General features: G+C 39.6%; 1 protein-coding gene across 1 annotated transcript in view; it reads right to left on the reverse strand.

Annotated features, from left to right (window-relative positions):
* LOC129721454 (titin) overlaps nt 1-22590 on the reverse strand; it is a 383256-nt gene that overhangs the window by 304853 nt on the left and 55813 nt on the right. The gene's annotated exons all lie outside the window — the stretch shown is intronic.

Consider the following 22590-nt stretch of genomic DNA (forward strand, 5'->3'; position numbering starts at 1 on the left):
TAACTGGCTGAAGGTGAAGGTAGTGCTTATCCCCAAAGTTGGAAGAAAGGACAAAACCCTACCTAAAACTTTCAGACCCATAAGTTTTACCTCATCACGTCTCAAGTTGATGGAGAAAATAATGGATAAATATATCCGTGATGAGTTTCTTAAAGACTGCCCGCTGAACAGGAACCAACATGCCTATCAAAGCGGCAAGTCAACAGAAACTGCTCTTCACAGCTTAGTGACGTTGATTGAAAAGTCCTTGAGTTATCAGGAGACGGCGCTATGTGCCTTTCTTGATATTGAAGGGGCCTTCGATAACACGTCCTTTGCATCAACTGATACGGCTCTTTCTCATAAGGGAATCGACCACACTTCAAGGAGCTGGATACACGCAATGCTCTCTAGCAGAGTGATCACAGCAACCTTAGGAGATTCGTCTGTAACAATGTCAGTGATCAAGGGATGCCCGCAATGAGGAGTTCTCTCGCCCTTGTTATGGTCACTAGTTGACGACGCACTTCTTTCACAGCTTGGTTACGAGGTCATTGGATACGCCGATGACATCGTCCTCATCGTCAGAGGTAAAGATGACGCAGCTCTGTCGAGCCGAATGCAAACGGCTCTGAATACCACCATGTCATGGTGTTTACAGGAGGGTCTAAACATAAACCCCTTAAAAACAGTCCTAATTCCATTCGGCAGACGGAGGGCGATCTCCATCACTCCTCCAATACTGAATGGAGTTAGACTGGGCTTTAGCAATGAAGTCAAATACCTCGGAATTATTCTGGACAAGAAACTGAACTGATCTGCACAACTGGATCATGCCGCTAAGAAAGCGATCTCAGCGATCTGGGCCTGCAGAACTCTGAACGGTAAGACCTGGGGACTGAAACCAGACTTGGCACTCTGGTCTTACAAGACCATTGCCCGACCAAGAATCACCTATGCTGCCCTAGTGTGGTGGCCTAAGGTGAACACAGTGACTGCGCAAGCCAAACTCAAAAAAGTTCAAAGACCTGCATATCTTTCGGTTACCAGCGCTATGCGAACAACTCCAACTGCAGCCATGGAAGCTATGCTTTGCCTACTACCTCTACATCTTTACTTTTCTTTTTCCGACTCCAAGCAAAGTCATGCTATTTTTAATTTTTAATTTAAGGAGTAAATGTAGTAATGAAGATAGAAAATTAAACTAACTGAAAATATGATTGTAGAAACTACGAAAAATATAGTTCAGCAGGTGGGACTCGAACCCACAACTTCCAATCTCCGGTCAGATGTGTTCCCGTTACACCACCACAGAACGTTAAAGACGTAGTTCTAGAATCGAGTTTTGTATCGCTTATCCAATTCTCGCACTTCGAACATTTACTCAGTAGAGACTATTATTTATAGCTTGCTATTGTTTCAACACCCTCAGTGGAAGTTGGAATGACTTCTCAGTGTGAGAGATAGAAACGTGCCAGTAAGTTGCCATCTTTACCAGCAGCAACATCGACTTGCGTCACAAACATTTTTACTTTTCTTTTTCCGACTCTAAGCAAAGTCATGCTATTTTTAATTTTTAATTCAAGGAGTAAATGTAGTAATGAAGATAGAAAATTAAACTAACTGAAAATATGATTGTAGAAACTACGAAAAACATAGTTCAGCAGGTGGGACTCGAACCCACAACTTCCAATCTCCGGTCAGATGTGTTCCCGTTACACCACCGCAGAACGTTAAAGACGTAGTTCTATATAAACTATATGAACTATATTTTTCGTAGTTTCTACAATCATATTTTCAGTTAGTTTAATTTTCTATCTTCATTACTACATTTACTCCTTAAATTAAAAATACCTCTACATCTGCATGTGAAAAAGGAAGCAGAGCTTGGCGCTCTAAGGTTGCAACGGAGGAAAACTATACTTGAAGGGGACCAAATCGGCCACCTTCGCATACTTAGGGAGTTCAAACTAACTCCGCTATTAACCACAGTCTCCGACTGGATGGACGTTAGGACCAACATGGATATTCCATATAGAGTGATTGAAACAAACCGCTCTATGTGGAACAATGGAGGGCCTAATCTTCCACCTGGCATCGTCAGTTTTTATACGGACGGCTCGAAAATGGGATCCCTAACAGGATCTGGCATATACGGACCCAGTATCAGAGAAACGTTTTCCCTGGGAAAATGGCCCACCGTTTTTCAAGCAGAGGTATATGCCATATATATCTGCGCAAAAATATGTCTGCAACGCAACTACAGACATGCGAAAATCGGTATATTCTTGGACAGTCCAGCAGCACTACTAGCACTTAAGTCCGTCAAATGCGCTTCCAAACTTGTTTGGGAATGCAGTGAAACTCTACGAGAACTTTCCCGACCGAATTCAGTTTTTCTGTTTTGGGTGCCCGGACACTGCGGAGTCGAGGGTAATGAACACGCTGACTACCTAGCAAGACAGGGATCAGCTCAGCGGTTTATTGGCCCCGAGCCGTTTCTGGGTACGTCCATTTCCGCTATCAAAAGCGAACTACTAACTTGGGAGGGCTAGAAATAGTATCCCAATGGCAACAGGCACAGGGTTGTAGACAAGCTAAACAGTTTATCTATCCGAACCCTGGAACCGCCAGAAAGCTACTTAGTCTAAATCGTAGTGACCTACGGATAATTACGGGACTCCTCACCGGACACTGTCCCGCTTTTTATCATTTAAAGAAAATCGGCGTAGTGTTGAACGACACCTGCCAATTCTGCAAATCTGAACCAGACAGCTCAGAGCATTTACTTTGCCCTTGCGAAGCTCTTGCTTCCTCTAGGTACAACTTCTTAGGAAGCTACCTTTTAACTCCATACCAAGTGTGGAGCTCTAAGATTTGGACTACTTTGATCTGTTTTGAAACAAACGAAAACAATTACTTTTTAAAGCTATTTACAGTAAGAGGTTTACGAAACGGTATTCTTATTTGATTTTGTATAAATAAGAATAACAAAAGTTATTTAGCTTGCAATGAAAATAGATACTCTTAAAAAAAGTTTTCATAAAAATTCAATTATTATCTGAATCGAAAAAGTAGAACCAAAGTTGTCATAATTTCACGCGCATTGCAATTTACCAAAGTTCTTGGTGTGCCGAAAATTTAATCTAGACCTTGTGCTTGTTCTTCAAAAAGGCTCCTGTGGCTTGTACGATAACTGAAACTCCATTCTAGGGTAAAAAACTGACAAAAGTAACTTTCGCAGTAAAGTATGTTCATCTTTCGAAGCAATTTACGTACGTCATCAGCAATTCACAGTTTTCCTAAATATACCTATTGTCGCTTCTCTACAAAATTTAGCGAATTAGCGATTAGCGTTTCAAAGGCCAAAATTTTAGCGACGCTAACAGTTTCGTTAACCAGTTCAAAAATTAGCGAAATCGCTAAATCGCTAACTGAATTTTAGCGTCGCTAATTAGCGAATTAGCGAATTAGCGGAATGGTGCCCACCACTGCAAACAGGTCATTAGTTTCATCAACTATGTTGTACCTAACAGGTTTACAACAAAAGTTCTACTCCATCAATGAGTACGAGCAATCCGTAACCTGTGCACAGCAATCGGGGCCCGCCACAAAAGACAATCAGCAAGAATGTCGCAGTGGCATTTCAGTACCCAGTGCCCTTCAGGCATACAGAAGAAAAAAAATGTATAACGAAGACAGAATTTGATCTCAAATTCTCATTCGAGATCAAATAGGTTTTTATATAGATAACTCAATTCAAAGACATCAGAGTACAGAAGTTAGTAAAGCCAGGCTTGAGAAATTATTATCGCTCTCAGGGTTCGACCAATCGGTTTGCGATCTTCTACAAAGTTTCTTGGTATAGTTAGGGCTTCCATTTGGATGTTTGAATAAGTTCGGAATCTAGCCGCGTACTAGAAAGAAAATGACGTAATTATTCCATTTCTATCGAGAAAAAATTTGTAAGAAATTAATTAATTCGAGCGAACTCATACAATTACCATAATAAAACGTGAAATTCGGGCAAATTTCATAAAAACTCGTATATCTTTGAAACCTGGAGTGAATTTTGTATATTCTGTAAAGTTTCATAAAATTAAGAGATCTACAACTTTGTTGAAAAAAAAAAGTTGGCATCGCAACGCCCCGTTCGCAGCTAAATTTCGAACTAATGCAAACATCGGAATTCAAACACCATTTCATCATCAAGAATCTTTGTAGAAGATCGCAAACCGATTACTCAAACCTTGAGAGCGCTAATAATTTCCTTCTGCTAGAATCCAATCCTGGCTCTCCCATACATTCGGTACATAGCCCAACAGCCACTGACGACGGCGCACACATGCAATGCCAAACGGGCTGTTGGGGGCAATAAAATCAACAATGGAAAAATCTGTATATGAAACGGTTTGCTCCATATTCAATATGGGATCACCCTGAGAAAAAGGAGAAACGAAGGAGTGTGAGTCCAATATCATCGATACCAGCCGCAGCCGATCAGCAGGTTGTAAACAGCGCAGACCAAACCAAAAGGATATCCTCACAATAACCACGGTGTCCCTGGTTGAAGAACTTATCCAAAAAAATTGATATCGCTCTAATACTCGTCATTCGAAAGCTTGAGCTGTCCCCTTTAATATCCTACCAAAATTTAAAAGTTCTATCGGGGGGTCTAGAACAATTTGTTTTCGAACATATATTTGAAATTGAAAAGCTGGTGAAATGCAAATAAATAATATGTTTCAGAAATATAAAAAGCTATCAGGGTTCTCTGATCGTACTGAAATATTCAGGGTTGTTTTTATTTATATAACAAAACAAAGCTTTACATAATATCAGATTTTTTAAAAAGGGTTAAGTGGGGTAAAAAGACTCTCGAAAATTTTGAGTTAAAAATCAGCTGAAAACAAATAAAATGTTGTGACTTTGATTACATTGATTTTGATTGGTGATTTTGATTGATTTGATTGATTTCGTAAAAAATCGACATGGTTATTCTATCCTATAAAAACATAAAATGTCGGTTGTTAAGAGTTGCTGTCGTGGTTTCGTAACAGAATATTTGCATTTTTCTTCAAAAAAATGACGATTATAACAACTCTTTTCTTCTTGTCAACAAAACTGGACCCTGTATCTAAGCTATACGTTTTATGCGTTTTGTATCGATGTCCCCCAATCGAGCTTAAATTTCCAGGGTTTGTTCATCCATGAAATAATTTGTACATATAAGTTTTTTGGGAAAGGAGTTAGGAATTAGTGAAATGCAGAGCGGGATTCAGGTGTTGGGGTTCGGGACAGAAATTTTCGTGGGGTCTCTTTTTTTTCTCAAAAAAATTAGTTGAAATGATTTACGCTTCACTTGAAGGTGACGAGCAAAACAAGAAAAAGGTCTCCAACCTGTATCCACTTCTGACCTGTGACCAGGGGGGCCCCTCGTGTCGAAAGGCCCGGGGCATTTACCCCTCCTTATATCCGGGCCTGGTGAAATGGCATTTTAAACTCTAATGTCCAGGTGTTGCTAAAATCATAATGTTACTGTAACTTTGAGTAGAATGCATAAATTTTTCTGCAATTCGGTATGTTTATTGTACCATTAATAATGTTTGAAGTACTGGCTACTACAGATGGTCGGGTTTGGCTTTTTTCAAACCCGTATTTGATTTTTTTTCGGTTGTAACCCGAACCCGAAACTTTTTTTTTCCGATCAAACCCGAACTCGAAAATTATATTTTTGGGAAACCCGAACCCGACCCGAACACCGACGCTGTGAAACCCCGAGCCCGACCCGAACCCGAGTTTTTTTTTTTTGAGGTCAATTTTTTAAACCAATTTGAGGCTGCCCTGAAGCCTTTAGTCTCGAATTGTATTGAAGTGTTAGTGATTTTTACAATTGCATGAAATTAGACATCATTATCTTATGAATGTACTTATTTGATATAGTCGGGTTTCGGGTTTTCAAACCCAAACCCGACCCGAACCCGAATTTTTTTCCACCAAACCCGAACTCGACCCGTACCCGTCACTTTCAAAAATTTTCAAACTTAAACCCGTCGGATTCGGGTTCCGGGTTTGAAAACCCGAAACCCGACCATCTCTACTGGCTATACCAGGCTTTGTGACCTATGTTAAGTCACTTTTAGGCTGGATCCATACAACAAAAATCAACAGCTTACTATGAAGGTTACTTGATAAGAAATTTGCTTCGGATATTGTGTGAAAATAATGCAAAGCGAGTACCAATAACAAAAATTTAAGATGAGATTGATTTTAACGGTCTTTCCCAACCGAAATTGGAACATACGAGGACTGGCTTGTAAGACAAGCATCGTACCTCGAGACCAGCTGGGATATTATAGAGCTATAGCCAGCATTTTAAATATAGGTACAAAATGGAGTTGCGCTCCTTGTGCAACAGGTTTAAATGATAGCCTAAACCTTGTTATGAAAAAATCGATTTTTTAAACGGTGCACTTTTTGAATACGTCCAATGAAAGCTCTTGAGTTGATTTATAAAACGTATTGTTTAAATTTAGGAATACTGAGGACAAAAGAGAAAAAAACTCCATAAATCACCATGTTTTTGAAGAAAAATGTAAATATCTTATCATGAAACCTCGACAGCAACTTTCAATAACTGACATTGTATATTTTTATAGGATAGAATTACCATATCAATTTTCAGAGAAATCGATCAAGCGTATAAAAAGTTATAGTTTTTTTTTGTCTTTTCAGCAGCTTTTAGACTCAACATTTTCGAGTCTTTTTTACCCCACTTCACCCTTTTCAAAAAATATTAAGATCATGCCAAATATTGTTTCATTATATGAAAAAAAAAACAGAACTTGAAGGTTTCAACACTATCTGATCGGGCCCCCAGCACCTAAATCCCTTGATAAGTATACATAGTTCCCACTCCACCAGCTTTTCAATTACAAAAAAATGTCTGAAAAAAAATTGTTCTGGACTCGCCGATAAAACATTTCAATTTTAGTAGCATATTAAAGGGGACACCTTGAGCTTTCGAATGATGAGTATAAGAGCGATACTAATTTTTTCGGATAAGTTCCTTCTACCAGAGACACCGTGTAAACCTTTCCGACCGGGCCCATATAATTGCGTAGGAAGAAGGTGATTTAAACAACACCTGCTCTCTCGCTTTTTGAACGTCCTGTTCATTGTTTTATTGCTTACAACGCTAGTGTCAACATCTCAGCTGCTACGAAAAATAAGAAACCGGAGTAAGCATGTGTTTTTATATAGGAATTGGTTTGATTTAGGTATTGTTATCTGTCATTTTTTACCTACACAATTGTGTGGGCTCGGTCGGAAAGGGATAAAAAAAACTTAGCTGTCATGTCCGAACGAATAAAATACATACCCAAGAATGCGCTGTCGTGTGCAGGGTTGATATTTGTTGACACTCTTGAGTGAAAGTGAAAAAAAGCATCCATAAACGTTATTTTTTTACAATTCTTTCAGAGTTCTCCCTTCCCGCTTTTTGCATGGAAGTGAACTGTCAAAACACCTCATTATATTTCATGCGATGGAAGCAAGACAACAAAATTAGTTTATCAGTTAACGAAGATTGTCAAGGCATCGGTCAGTGTCGGTGAAACAGTGTTTCGGTGAGGTTTATTTTGGTTGAGTGGACTGTTTGTTTTTCTTTTTCGCCTTGAAGTGCAGATCATTTGGTTGGATTTGTCGTCAAATTTTATTCCGTAACCGTGAACGATGCGCGCGATCTATTTCATCTGAGTGTAACAGCACGTTACTAGGACGAAAATTTAGTGTATCTGAAAGAGTGCTGCGATCATTGGAAGTGAGAATTGAAAATGATTGGCTGTAATTTTCGAAGAATTTTGCTGGGGAAAATGACTTTTATCAGCACTGGTCGTGTGCAATACAAGACAGCTTCGTTGTCTGTGTAAGCTTCAACCACAGACAAACAGGCGATCCCATCGATCAGAAAAATAACGATTATTTTGCAATTTCGCTTAGTGGGCAATAATGCAGCTAGTGTCGATATAAGCAAGCGTACACACAGTGCAACAATTTTTTTGCCTTGGCTTCTATGTACGATTTTTTCATGCGTTTTGACGCAAAAATAAATCCCTTAGAGTTTGAACGCATTTCACCTTAAGGGGCAACAGTGGCACCATTTTGAATTTTAGAGAAATCGGAAATTTCCGATGTTTTTTCGACGCCATTTTATTTTAAAGCTAAGTATCAAAATTCTAAGAGTTTGTCCACGTATTAGCATTTTCTCACCCATCTTTGAAAAAGACAGATCTTGAATCGGACAAAAGCTGAGCTCAAAACGTTGATTCTACGAAAACGCTTTTGGCATGGTTTTAGTATATTTCACAAAGCGAAATAATATCGAATATGTATGAGCATTAATGGTTATACGCTAATATCTAAAAGTGATAGTCAAATTATATCTAATACTAGCTGACCCGGCAAACTTCGTCCCGCCTTTTTTAGTGTTTAATTTAATAATTTTAAACATTTCAAATTCATTGATTCCTTGCGATTTGTTTATATCGTTTGAAATGATTGGTTTTATCGGAATGACAACATCCTCGACTTTTGACTTTTGTACATCACCTCTATTCCGGAAATATATTGGGTGCATTTCAGTTATTTTCGTTGTTTTCCAGAAACTAAAGGTGGTCATATTCGAATTCAAAATGGTGTCCAGGGTCAATGCTTGGCTTCTATACATCATTTCGATTACGGAAAAATTCCATATGTAGTAGTATTTTGCTATTTTCGGCTATTTCCCAGAAGTTGTCATTTTACAAATCAAACTGGTGTCTGAGGTCAATTTTTAGCTCCTTGCATCATTCTGGATCCGGTGATATTCATATTGAGTGGTATTTGGTCACTTCGGCCTATTTTTCAGAAACCGTAAGTCGCCATCTTGGATTTTAAAATGGTATTTGGAGACAACTTCTGGCCCCTGAGCGTCATTCTGGTTGAAGAAACACTTATATTGGGTGGTATTTTGTCATTTTTGGCTGTTTTCCAGACACCGGAAGTCACCATCTTACAATTCAAAATGTTGTTTGAGGTCGATATGTGGCTTCAGTGCATCATAACAATCCCGGAAATACCCATATTGGGTGGTATTTGGTCATTTGCCGCTGTTTTTCGGAAACCGGAAGTCGCTATCTTGGATTTCGAAATGGCATTTAGGAACAATTTCTGGCCTCCGTGCGTCAATCTGGTTAAAGAAACGCTCATATTGGGTGTTATTTGGTCATTTTCGGCTGTTTTCTAGACACCGGAAGTCGCCATCTTACAATTCGGAATGTTATCTGAGGTCGATTTGTGGCTTCAGTGCATCATAACAATTCCGGAAATACCCATGTTGGGTGGTATTTGGTCATTTGCCGCTGATTTTCAGAAACCGGAAGTCGCCATCTTAGATTTCGAAATGGTATTTGGAGACTTGCCAGAAGAAGGAAGGGTGTCGGAACATTATGGACATGTTTGTTACACAAAAAACATTCACTTGCCAAATTTGGTTATATTTGCTTGATTGGTTCTTGAGCAGTGAGAAATTTGAGTTTCATTTGTATGGGACCCCTCTCTTATAGAAGAGAAAGGGGTGTCAAACCATTATGGATATATTTGTTACCCCTGAAAACATTCACCTGCCAAATTTGGTTCCATTTAGTTGGTTAGTTCTCGAGATAAGCAGAAATTTGTGTTTCATTTGTATGGAACCCCTCCCTCACAGAAGAGGGAGGGGAGTCGAACCATTATGGACATATTTGTTACCTCTAAAATCATTCACATACCAAATTTGGCTGTATTTGGTTGATTGGTTTACTAGCTGTGCGAAATTCGTATTTTATTTGTATGGGACCCCTCCCTTGTAGAAGAGAGAGGGGTGTCAAACTATTATGGATATATTTGTTACCCCTAGAAACCTTTACCTGCCAAATTTGGTTCCATTTACTTGGTTAGTTCTCGAGATGTGCAGAGATTTGTGTTTCGTTTGTATGGAACCCCTCCCTTCCAGAAGAGGGAGGGGTCTCAAACCATCATACCCCTACATACAAATTTTCACGTCGATCGGTTAGGTAGTTTCCGAGCCTATATGGATCAGACAGACAGACCGGACTGCATTTTTATAGGTATAGAAGAAGATTGCGTAAAAATGTCTCAGGAATCCCCTACAATACTAAAATAGGTTTATCTCGACGAAAGATTAACTTATTTGAAATTTGTGATACTCAAAGATACAATAACAATGAAGCTGTTACAGTAAAAAGTTAAAGGGTATGTGCTTGAGTGCACAAACGTAGACTTGCCGTGGGACTATGGTGGGTGTAAAGATTTAATTCTGCCATAGCCATAGTATAAAACACACACCAAACGTACAAATACCATACACAGTCATCCATGAACATTTCACAAAAAAACACATACACCTGTCATAAATAACAGCATACAAATACCAATACCAACATGAACTGCCCATAAATGCATAACAGTCCCATGTAATTTCTCATCACTTTTTGCTTAAACCTCAAAAACTTCTTCACATACCCAGTGCTCTCAAAAAATCGCAAGAAAAAGCTTTTTGTTGCTGAATTGAATAGAAAAATATGAATTTCGGTCAGTCCCATGTTACAAATAAACACAAACACAGACACACACAAACACAGACACATACATACATACACAAGCAAAGATACACACACATATACACAGATACATACATACACACAGATACACACACTTACACACACACACACACTTTCAGACACACACACTTACACACACACACTTACACACACACAAACTTACACACACACTCTTACACACACACAAGCACACACACGCACACACACACACTCACAGCGCACGCGCACGCACACATACACATAATTTACACATACACATACAAGTTATTCACACATACACATACACGTTATTTACACATACACACACACGTTATTTACACATACACACACACGTTATTTACACAAACACACACACACACGTTATTTATACATACACACACATACACGCACATGCCACTCACACATACACTCACGCTATTCACACTCCCACACATACTTACCCACACGCTACTCAGACACACCGTATAGTGTGTCGTATATACACTACACCTACACTATCGGCAGCACTCAAACGGCTTCCAAGTTTTCCAATGGTCCCTTCCAACTGCTTCCAATGGTCCCCAGTGCCGTTCAGGTCGGATTTCGGGCTGTATTCCAACAACGATATCTGAATTAGATTACCACTAGTGGGGTCCAACTCAAATCAAAGGGAAGCCGAAATGTTCGCCTTGACGGTCGACCAGGGAATGATCTTCTCTCAACATGGAATGTCCTTTTATAGCGTCACTCAGTGTGGGGAACTTGGGTGATTGAGGGAAGAACCAATCGCGTGGAAGCATCTCTGCTTTCTTTCTTCGTCGCTTACGTTGGGTGATGAATGCGATGCCAATTGACTGGCATTGCTAGTCTAGTGATGGGAAACTTATCGATATATATCGATAATATCGATAAATGCAGGGCATCGATATTATCGTTAATTTTTTGACGTTAACGATAATTATCGATATTATAAGGGTGAGCACAAGTCAGTGCGGCTGGTTACTGGAGGAGACCCAAAAGAAGGAGACCTCATCTACCCTTCCCCAGGAGTTGCTTTTGTCGCTAGGTAATACTTGTTGGGTGCTGCTATTCGACAAGATTTAGCATTGTTGGGGGTGGTGTAAAGGTTCGCCCCGGGTGTCACTGAGTTTCTGAGAAATAATGGTACTTAAAAGGTATTTATAGTTTTTAGCTTCCTGAGAACAGATGAATTCGACAACTTAGTGCTGGAGAAGTTTAAAAAAATATCCAAACTTTTTGCACCATCTCATAAAAAGCAATGATACGAAATTGTAATAAAATTCATTTTCTTTGGCTTGCTAACTCTTATAATATGATGGACATGCATAGCGGCAGTCTTTTGGTATTTCTCTGGTAATTGTTTAGTTTAACTTGGAATCGTTTAAGTTTAAAGTATCTGTCACCCAACAAACAATTTTTAGTTCCACTAAAAATCCAAATCAACGAAATTGTTGCGCCAAAAAAAATATCCTGATTTATACAGGGGTATGCAAAATAATTGAGATAAAAAAATTCTCTCGAATTTTAAATGGCCAGAACTTTACGAAAAATAAATCAAGTTTGATAACCGAATTCATTTAACTGGAAAACAGTAGTATACTAGTATTACTTGGGCACACCAACCTACACCGAAAATGTTTCGGATTTCAAGAGTGTGTCAAAGTGTACATTTTTGCAACGCATAGAACGTTTTAGGCAACTAAATTGTCTATCTAAAATACTTCATTTAAAAATATCTGAGATCACCGATATTCTCTAAAAACATTTTTTGTTTTTAAAATTATATTTTTGTCGGAGTAGGATCTTAAACTCATTTTTTTATATTTTTGAAGGAAAATTCAGATAATTTTTACTAAGATATATTGATTCATAAGAAAAAGGTTCAAATACAGTTAGATTTTCTTACGCGGGGGGTACATGCCTCGTGAAAAAACCATATTAATTCAGAAATCCGCTTGATAAACCGCTTTAATTCAAAAATTCGCGTAAAAAAAACACGATAATTTGAAAATCTGCATAAATAACCTTTTAGAGAAAATCCGCGTGAAAATAATCTGATCTTTTTAAATGTTAATCCAGATAAATTTTCAAACGCAAGTTTGCAAAGTTGCTTGGTTTAATAAGACCTACACACCCACAATGTTCGATTGAATTCTGCTAGAGTGCTGCAAGCTCAAAGAAAATTTGTACGCAACAGGGAAAAACCGCCAAAATCAACACCCATACTTAATAAATTCATACCTCAATGATTCCTTGGCGAATTTTCAATCTTTGGCTACCAATAAACCCGAAATAAATTCTGATTTATTGACAACATATAAACCCAAGTGAAACAGAATGTCAGAAGAAGTTCTACGCGTTGCAAAAATGTAAACTTTGGCACACACTCCGGAAATCCGAAACATTTCCAGTGACCCTTGGTCACGTTCAGTTCTCAAGTAATACTAGGAAACGAGGACAGTTCTCCAGTAAAATGAAACCTGTTTTGTCAGAATTGATTCATTTTTCGTGAAGTTTTGGCCATTTGAAAATTGACAGAATTTTGCCTGCTTCAATTATTTCCCTTATTATACAACCTTCAGAATGAACTTCGGCTTGAAACTACTCCGTAGAAAGCATTCCAGGCGTAAAACCCGAAGACTTTCCAAAACAAACTGTTTAACTCGTCCGGTTGTTTGAATTTTCATTCGCAGTATCGTAAGATTTGTCATTCAAGGCCTCGAATTGGCTGCGTTTGCGGCAATTTGACAGTTAGCCCATACATTTACTGTCAAATTGACGTCAACGCAACGCAAACGTATCCATTCTGTTTGGGCCATCACTGTCTCTGTTTTTAACAAATTTATATAGCAAAATTGCATTTGTCGAATAACGTTTGCGGTAAAAACAATGGACAAAAATTGCCGATTTTTCATGGGTTTACCTTTAATCGCACTGACGAAACTACTCATGCATCATCAATCATAGTAACCCATGAGTTAGCAAAAAAAAATTTGACAGCTTTATCAGTCAAACTCTAACTATGATGGCGAAAAAAGTGAAGCTACTCTGTTCAGAAGTGTGCGCGTTCAAAGAACGGTACCCCGCCGCGTCAAAAACGAACATCGTGCGGCACTTTGTGGACACCGGGTATGCCGGTTCTGGCATCTACAACATTTTGACACTATTGGACAACGATCAGAGCATCGAAAGAAAGCCCGATTTCGGACGGCCAACGACCCTGAGCGACAAGAAGCTTCAAAGGATGCTGAAGAGGAATACCGAGGGAAAAGTGGCTAAATCGCTGCGTGCACTTGGCCGAGAGGTTGGTGCATGCTCTAAAACAGTGAAAAAGTATCTGGAGAACATGGACATACATGCAGGAAGCGGCAGTCCCATCCACTGGTCTCATAGCTGCAGGCAATGACGCACGGAGGAGATGGAGCGGCTGAATATCGATGTGGTGCCGAAGTCGGCGAATCCGCCCAATGTCCCCCACCTGCTTCCCATCGAGAATTTCTGGGCAAACTTGAAGCGCAAGGTCTATTCCAACAATTTTGTCGCGAAAACGGAGGAGGAATTAATGAAAAAAAAAAACAAAGAAAGAGTTCAAAAACATGGCTACACGCATGTTTTCGTCCGCCATGGCGAATGCTCCGGTTAACTGCCGGAAGGCCGCACGCAAGGACGTAAAATTTTTTGCGAGGAAGCTAACATAACCTTTCATGGGAAATTTATCCTACTCAATTATCTGTCCTTGTTTTTTTTTTCATCACCATCTGAAATAGTTTTTTTCATCACCATCTGAAATTTTTTTTACCGCAAACGTTAACTGTCAAATTATCGATATTTATCGATAATATCGATAATAGCCCCGAAATTATCGATTGTTATCGATGTTTGTTTTGGGCGATATTTCCCATCACTATGCTAGCCAATGACTGAATGCGTGAAATCATTTCGTCTATGTTTTTGAAGTCTGCGTTAGGGAAATATACCAATCGTATGAAAAATGTATGTGGAAATTCGACCTTTAAACTTTTCCGCAATTTTCACGGTGTAATAAGAAAATGGTGACTAAAATTATCATGTTATACAAATCTTGTAGATTTTAGCTTTCCGACGGTATATTAACTATTGAAATAGGAACAGTTGTTTGAGCGCTATTAGCACCTAAAATCTTCCATTCCGCCAACCAAAAACGTTACATGTTCAATCCAGTTTTCAAAGAATGTACCTTAGTATAATGAAGAAAGACGTAGTCCCACGTCAAAAGAAAATCCAGTCGCTAGTATAGTGCCGCACCGCTGTACTTCTCCGGAGCCTGCCTACGACTATTTTATGATAGTCTTAATCGACCTAATGAAACTACGATTGGAGATGTTATTACCAAATTTTCTTTGTTGGATACACATCGACTAGCAACAGTTTATATTTTTTGTAGATCATTTGTTATTGATCAAACTCGAAGATCTGACCTTGGTTGACATGTGATTTCAACCAGATGGTTCCACAAGTCACAGAGCACGGAAACAATAGGTGTTTTGAGGAATGAATTCGGTGAGCAATTTATCTCTCGATTTGGCCCTGTATGATCATGCTATATTGACCTCCCAGCTGGTTTCGAGCCAGTCGTCGTAGGTTCCAGTCTCGGCTCGGGAGAGACTGTTAGTGTCAGTAGGATCGTAGCGCTAGCCCCGCAATTGTCCTGTACATTTAACAGTTGGCTGCGAAGTCTGTGTATAATAAACAGAAGGTCAAGTTCCGAGTTGGAATGTAGTACCAAGGCTTTGCTTTGATTATGCTATTTAATTGATTCGCCACAATGATCATGCTATTTTGATGCCACTGGTCGAGCACTTTCAAGGCCTTACAAGACAACATAACACGTGTGGAATTCAGGCCGGAGTACTGGAAAAAGTGGTGGATTTGAAGCGCAGCCGTACTTTACATATAAATGGTAAATGACAAGAACTAACTCAAACATTTGCTCATTAGTTTGAGTAGCTAAAGTCTATGAAAACATGTACAATTACCACTGCCGCCAAACAAGCCCGTGACCAAAACGCACCACAACAAAGGTCAGTATGCTCCAAAGCAGTAGGCTAATATGCCACTAGCAGATATCAGCACGCGAAGCGAGAAGCACTTGAAGTCTCGAAAGTAAAATCATAAATAATGGAACATGCTCTCAGTTGTCAAGCAATCTCCTGCAAGCTCTTCATAGTGCATTCTGCCCCAATTTTAATTTTGTTTGTTTTTAGGTAAAAGTTGATGAAAGTTAGTGAAATAATTTGGAATACTCATAGCATTATTAACTTCAAAAGTGTAAAGGCTAGGGAAACCATAGTTTTTTGTATTATTTACTAGTCAGTTAATCATAAAAGCTTAAATAAAGTTCATGAATAGTTACATGTTGGACAGAGCCACAGCCAATTGCACAGTTTTTCGAGTATTTTAGTCATTATGGCACACTTTTTCATTAAGAACTGTAGAGAAGCTAGAGTTTCATGAGAAAAGCGATGAATTTCGTCATAAAAAGCCACATGTGTAAGTATTTTGGGGAATTAATAGCGTGGGCCATCTTACCCAACTGGTGCGTCTTGTACGGTTCTCCCCTACTAGTGTCAACACGAATTCTGTTGGGTGACGCCTACAGCACCGTAATGGCCAAGACTAAACGTGCGCTGGTGCCTGCAGAGCGATCACCAGCGATGCTGGACCGTATCATCGAGGGACTTTTTCCACGCCATGAGCCAAGCCCCAGGCCACCGGCGGTCGAGTTTCACGTCCGACGCTCCAGTATGTCGACCAGGGATGGTCGGCCAGCCTGCGACGACGTCCGTGAGCGACGACAGCCGTGTCAAGTTGAGGAGAAGGCAAACCCTTAAATGTGAGCAGGGCTTCGGGACCAGATGGTTTCCGATGTTCCGAGCAGTCATGGAGAGGATGGCTGTCTCTTTCTAGACAGGTGGAAGTGGCAGAGACTGGTCTTACTGCCGCAGGCTGGGAAACCGCCAGGACACTCATCGGAAATAGGCCGATCTGTCTGTTAGACACTACGGGGAATGTGCTTGAGAGGATTATCCTCAACATACTGGTGAGGTACCCGAAGGGCGTAAACGGTATGGCAAGTAACCAGTTCGGTTCCGATAGGGCAGGTTCACACTGGATGCTATCTTCTCCGTCACCAAGACGGCGGAGGTAGCACGCCAGCGTAAGAGAAGAGGAATACGCTATTGCCAATCGTCACGCTCGCCGTGAAGAACGCGTTCAATAGCGCCAGTTGGGGCTCCATACCGCTCGCGCTCAGGAGCATCTATGTACCGGTGTCGCTGTACAAGATTGTGGACAATTACTTCTAATATCAAATATTTGTTTACAATACGGAGGAGGGTTAGAAGTGCGTCCCAATCACCGCAGGATTTCCGCAAGATTCTATCGTGAGCCCAGTGTTGTGGAATGTCATGGAGGTCACTGTCGGAACACCCGCAAATCGGAGCAACAGGCGGTGGTCAGAGTCGGAGACTGCACCATCACCTCAAAGCGATCTCTGAAGCTCTTGGGGGTTATGGTTGACGACAAGCACACGTTCATGAGTCGCGTCGACTATGACTGTAGGAGGGCCTCATCGGCTATTGCAGCACTCTTGTATGATATCCAATAGCTCATCAGTTTATGGCAGCAAGCGAAGACTTCTTGCCAGCGTGGTTTCGTCCATACTTAGGTATGGTGGGCCAGTGTGGTCCAAAGCGTTATGTACTTACAGTTACCGCGGTAAACTGGAAAATACCTACAAGCTCATGTGCCTGAGAGTTGTGAGTGCGTATCATACAGTGTCATACGACGCAATCTGTGTCTTGTCCGGTATGATGCCTATCAGCATCGCCATCAAGAAGGATAAAGAATGCTTCGACCAGCGTGACACAAGAGGCATACAAGATATCAGAAGGTTATTCTAGATGCTCCACTGTTAGCGGGAATGTCTAACTCCACAGAGGGCAGATGGACGCACCGACTGATTCCGGAGATTGCGGTTGGGTCGGGAGCCGCCATGGTGAAGTGAACTTCCGCCTGGAACAGATCCTGCAGGCAGGGGTTTCTTCAGGCAATATCTGCACAGGTTCGATCGCGCGAGGTCCCCCATATGTCACGAGTGCTTGGAGATGGAGAAGACTGCCGAGCATGTCTTCTTCGTATGCCCCCGTTCCGTAAGAGCGAGGGGCAACATGATGGCTGTGAGCGGGCCTGTCACTTCCTCAGACAACCTAGTCCGTAGGATGTGCGACGACCCGGTCATATGGAGCGCGGCTTGTGCCGCCGCTTCCCAGATCGTCCTGGAGCTACAACTTGTGTGGCGGGTCAACCACCAACACGCCAGTGGTAGCTAACTACCAGTCTTCAGGTGGTTAGCTAGGAGGTTATAAAAATTGTGCATCTCGCACAAAAGCCACTCCCCGACGTAATACTGAACCGTCGTTCCAGGAAGATCAGGGCTGGAGACTGGAGGGGTTTTAGTGGGTCGGGACAGGAACCAGTAGGTTTTTGCGGGAGTGTAACTATCCAGCATCTCTCCCCTAGTTGCATTCCCACACTCTGAGTTCTCTTCTCAGGTGTCTGTTCGCAGATTTCCCCGCCACCTTAAAAAATAGGGATGGTGCGAGATCCGGGCGACTGCGTTTGGTGAGGACGCCAGCCCAGCAGCTATCAAGATGGGGAGGAAGCGCTTCGTCGAAAGATTAACCGCTCGATCGGGAATCGGGACTGCCCATACCATCATGACCAAAGGCCTGGGATACAAACCGTACAAGAAACACAATGTTCACGGTGTAACAAAGGCTATAACGAAAAAGTTGGGCAGAGCCAAACTGATACTTTCGCGGCTCACAGGTCAGAAATTCGTGTTTTCTGATTGGAAACTCTTTGTCTTGCAACAGCCGCGCAATGTTTAAAAAAATCGGCTGTGAACGCCGCCGTTTGTCAGCAACTACCCGTCCCACAAAAATATCATGCGGTTTTAGAGTACCAAATTGGTTATGGTACGGGGCCGAATAACTAAGAGTTAAAGTCTTTATAATTAAATAAATAAATAGATATAATACCGATAATTATAAGAAGCTTGTGGCCCCAGCACATCGGGAACTCTATGGGAAGGGTGACGTAGAATATCGCCAAAGCGTGGTGTCGGAAGAATTTTACTGATTCGCTCGATAGCATTTTGTGGTCTCCCAGCTCCCCAGTCCTCAATTTCCTGGACTTTTATGTATGATAGTACATGCTGGCCCAGCAGAGCGAACATATAGTGAGCACTATTAACCAAAATTGAAAAAATAAATTGGCTCAGATAAGAAAACCCTGTATTTTCAAATACATTTTAAAGTGAATTCGAACCTTCCAAATAAGTTTTCTAGAAGGAAAATTCAGTAGCCTTAATTTCTTTTCAATAAATTGAAGTAGGTACTCTTGAAGAGCATGTACTGAGCCGTCAGAAAAACTTCAAATTTTAATGCTAAGCGCTCTGCTGAGCCGATAGCCTATCAATGATTAAAATATCTTCAGATCCAAAACCGATTTGTTTGATAATATCTTCAGCAAAGTTGTAGCTAATAACATTGGTTGACAAAAGCGAAAGATAAGTTACCATTAATGATAATAGCTTTTAAGCCATTTTTTTATATTTTGGTGTCCCTAGCTTAGTTGGAAGTGCGTCAAAAATCTGCAAAGTAATTGCTCACCGAGTTCGTCACTTCTTCGTTCGCTTGCGGGAAAACACATTTAAGTATCTGAGAAAAGTTATTTTTGCTAGGGGCACCAAAATTCAAAGAATGGTTGAAAAGCTGTAATCTTTTTTTTTCGTTTTCCAGTATTAGCTCTAGGGCAAAACCAATGTTTACTACTCATCCTTCCGAAATGAAATACAAAGTCTTCTTTTCTCCAGGTTCAGTCAACTACTTGTTGTACTCGTTTAGCTGACAGTGTGTAGTTTCCGCAGAAAAAAAATAAGGTTTTCTAAAACTGTTTTTTTTTTTGAGCTAGTGTACGGAGTTTATTTAAAGATTACACCATTGCTTACGGAAAACTCGGAAGTATGAATAATCGGAAATTTCAATTTTATCCTGTGTTTGCAAGAAGGGTGTTATTCTCAGTCACGTTTCAAATAATTTCAGTTGTGTTTTCCCGCTAATCTAAGAAAATGATGTCAGGTAACAGATAACACGAACTGCCCGAATGTACCAAAAGTACTTTCAGAGTAGCCATATTGATTGAACGTTTAGGCGGAAACCGGAATACTGTAATCTAATGAAATTTTTATACATACTCGACAAAAACCGAACAGCGTAATCCACAACAGTTTTTAAAAAGACACGCAATTATTGGTAAAAAGAAAAAACGAAACGCGAACCAATAGAAGAGTGTTTCAGTAACACTTAGGACGACATTTACAACAATGATGACTTTTTACTTGAAACATAAACAATAATTTAACAACAAGACGTAGAGCTAATATAAGTAACGTAAAAACTATAATTTGATGACAGAACCACACCTTTGTTCACAGACTTCATGATAAAGACAAAATGAATTGTCGAAACGTTGGAGAATAAGTAACGACATTTCGTTTTGCTTCCAATGCTTGCAGCCTGATGAGTGGAAAATCCCAAGTACTTTTGATAACACTGGTCGCTAAAAGAATGAGGTGAATTTTGGTGCCCCTAGTTATTACTGAAACGAGTCAACTTACGTGAGTGAGTCGCTCCGTCATTTTTTTTTTGAGAAAACTCATTTGAGTCTCTAAAATCTCTAAACCCATAATCTTTCATTTTTTTCTCATATTTCTGTGTTTTTTGGATGGACAAAATCACTGACTACAAGTTTGCCGAAGACATTATACTAATCAAATAAACGGTTTTGGCATTAATATATTTTCATTTTCAAGAAAAAATCAACTTCTATGTTTCTGATTTTCTCATAATCAGACAACCGTCAATGTTAAACCTTTCGTATTTTTTTAAAAAAAGATTTTTATGATAACAAATTTTGATTTTTTTTTTCATTTTTTGAAAACCATCCTTTGGCATCTTTGTTTTATCTCTGAATATAGAATCAAAGAAGGGATGCAATGTTTAGTGAAGGCCTACATACCCCCATAATTTCATCGAATTCATAGAAGGTGCTGCTAACATCTGGTTGTGTTACCGCAAAACCCGTCAGCAACGTTCCTCTACTCTAAAATAGCATGAGGAACCGTAATTTGAATGTGTTTGATAGTAAGACACCAACGGTGCACTTCTCAGCGCCGTAGAATCATTGAAGTATGTACCGTAAAACGGGGTAACATTGAAAATTTTTTTCAATTTTTCGTGAGTATTTATATATTTTACAACTGATATTACAGGTTTCATATTTTTAAAACCAGTACTTCCGAGTTTTCCGTAAGCAATAAACCAGCCTTAGAACTTGAGAAGTTAGTTTTCAAAGCCCTTCGAAAATCCTGAACATTAAAAACAATCATTTTTCGTCGTTGTTTCAATTTTCCTCATTTGGGGTAACTTTGATCAGTTTCAATTTTGAATAGTTTTGAAACCTTTTTGAACTAAAAATGTTAGATAATGCTTTGATAACATGTTTAGAGACGCTTCCCGTTCTCCTTGACTGCTTTTACTGCGGAGGATAGTCCTGTCCTTGCATTTAGCCGCGGTATGTACTGCGAGACTGAAAAACGTAAACGTTGGTTTCGAAAGTTGCTAGAAGTATTTTGTAAGTCAACAATCGTTGTAAAATTTTTGTGCTCAGAAAACGTATGTTGATCTTATATGCAAGGCCTTTTCAACAACGGAAGTATCAATAGGCCAGCTCTAGCCTCTTACGTTCTATGCTCTAGCCAAGACAACATCCTGGCATAGGGCAAGATGTTGTCTTGGCTAGAGCATAAAACTGGATTTTCTTAACAAATATAAACTAATTAACATTGAATGCAATAAATTTGACTAAAATTTTTTCTGGTTGATTGAGACAATTTAATAACGAATTCGAACATGTCTATGAATACGAAATGTTCAATATTCGACTAGTATAAAGTGCTTTTTCTGGCACTTACTGAGAGTAAGAAATATAACGATCGAATTAATTTTAAAGTTTGGTCATCAAAACAATAAAAAAATTCAACCAATACAATATTGTTCAGACCTCGAATGACACAAGACTAAGATGTTATACTCAATTTTAGCAAAAGTAATCACGGAGTAGTTTTATTTCAACTATTCATGAGAAGGGTAAAACTGATCAATGTTATCCCGCTGATCAATGCTACCCCGTTTTACGGTATTTATCAATTTTCCAACGCTCTGATAGATAAGAGGCTGATAATTACAAAAATTGCCGATAGTGATAAAAACATACCTACGTAACAAACGGATAGCAGCCTGTGAATTTCGTAATGCGAAGCTTTCCAACTCATTGTTCGATTGAATAATGAGTAACGAAAGTATTCAAATTTTGAGAATACGACGTACAATGAATGAAAAAACATTAAACAATTAAAAAAATAGATTTCTAAGACAGTACAAAAGTTTTGAAGATATGCTGTAGAAATAAAGAAATCAATACTAGAATGAATTGGGTATGAAACAAATACTGTAAAATTTACGGTATCCAAGCTGTACATGTGACGTCCTGAAGGAAAAGCGTCGATTTAGTTCAAGGATAAGAATTACTGGTATGAATCGACAACTGCATTTCGAGATGAAAAGGAAACTCATATGTAGTTAATAAAAACACCGCATACACAAGCGTTAGCGAACAACAACAATCGATGTATTTCATATAAGTTAATTGAGTAAAACTTAGCCGGTCTAGATTTGTCAAAGAACTAGATAAGGTTGGACTGTTTATTAAATCGGTCTCTAGGCATTGGTTGCAAGCGGCTTTCGTAGATTCTAAAACAAACATTTCCCTAAGCTAGAGGCAAGTT

The sequence above is a fragment of the Wyeomyia smithii genome, chromosome 2 (genome assembly GCF_029784165.1).
Source record: "Wyeomyia smithii strain HCP4-BCI-WySm-NY-G18 chromosome 2, ASM2978416v1, whole genome shotgun sequence".
NCBI classification, from domain to species: Eukaryota; Metazoa; Arthropoda; class Insecta; order Diptera; family Culicidae; genus Wyeomyia; species Wyeomyia smithii.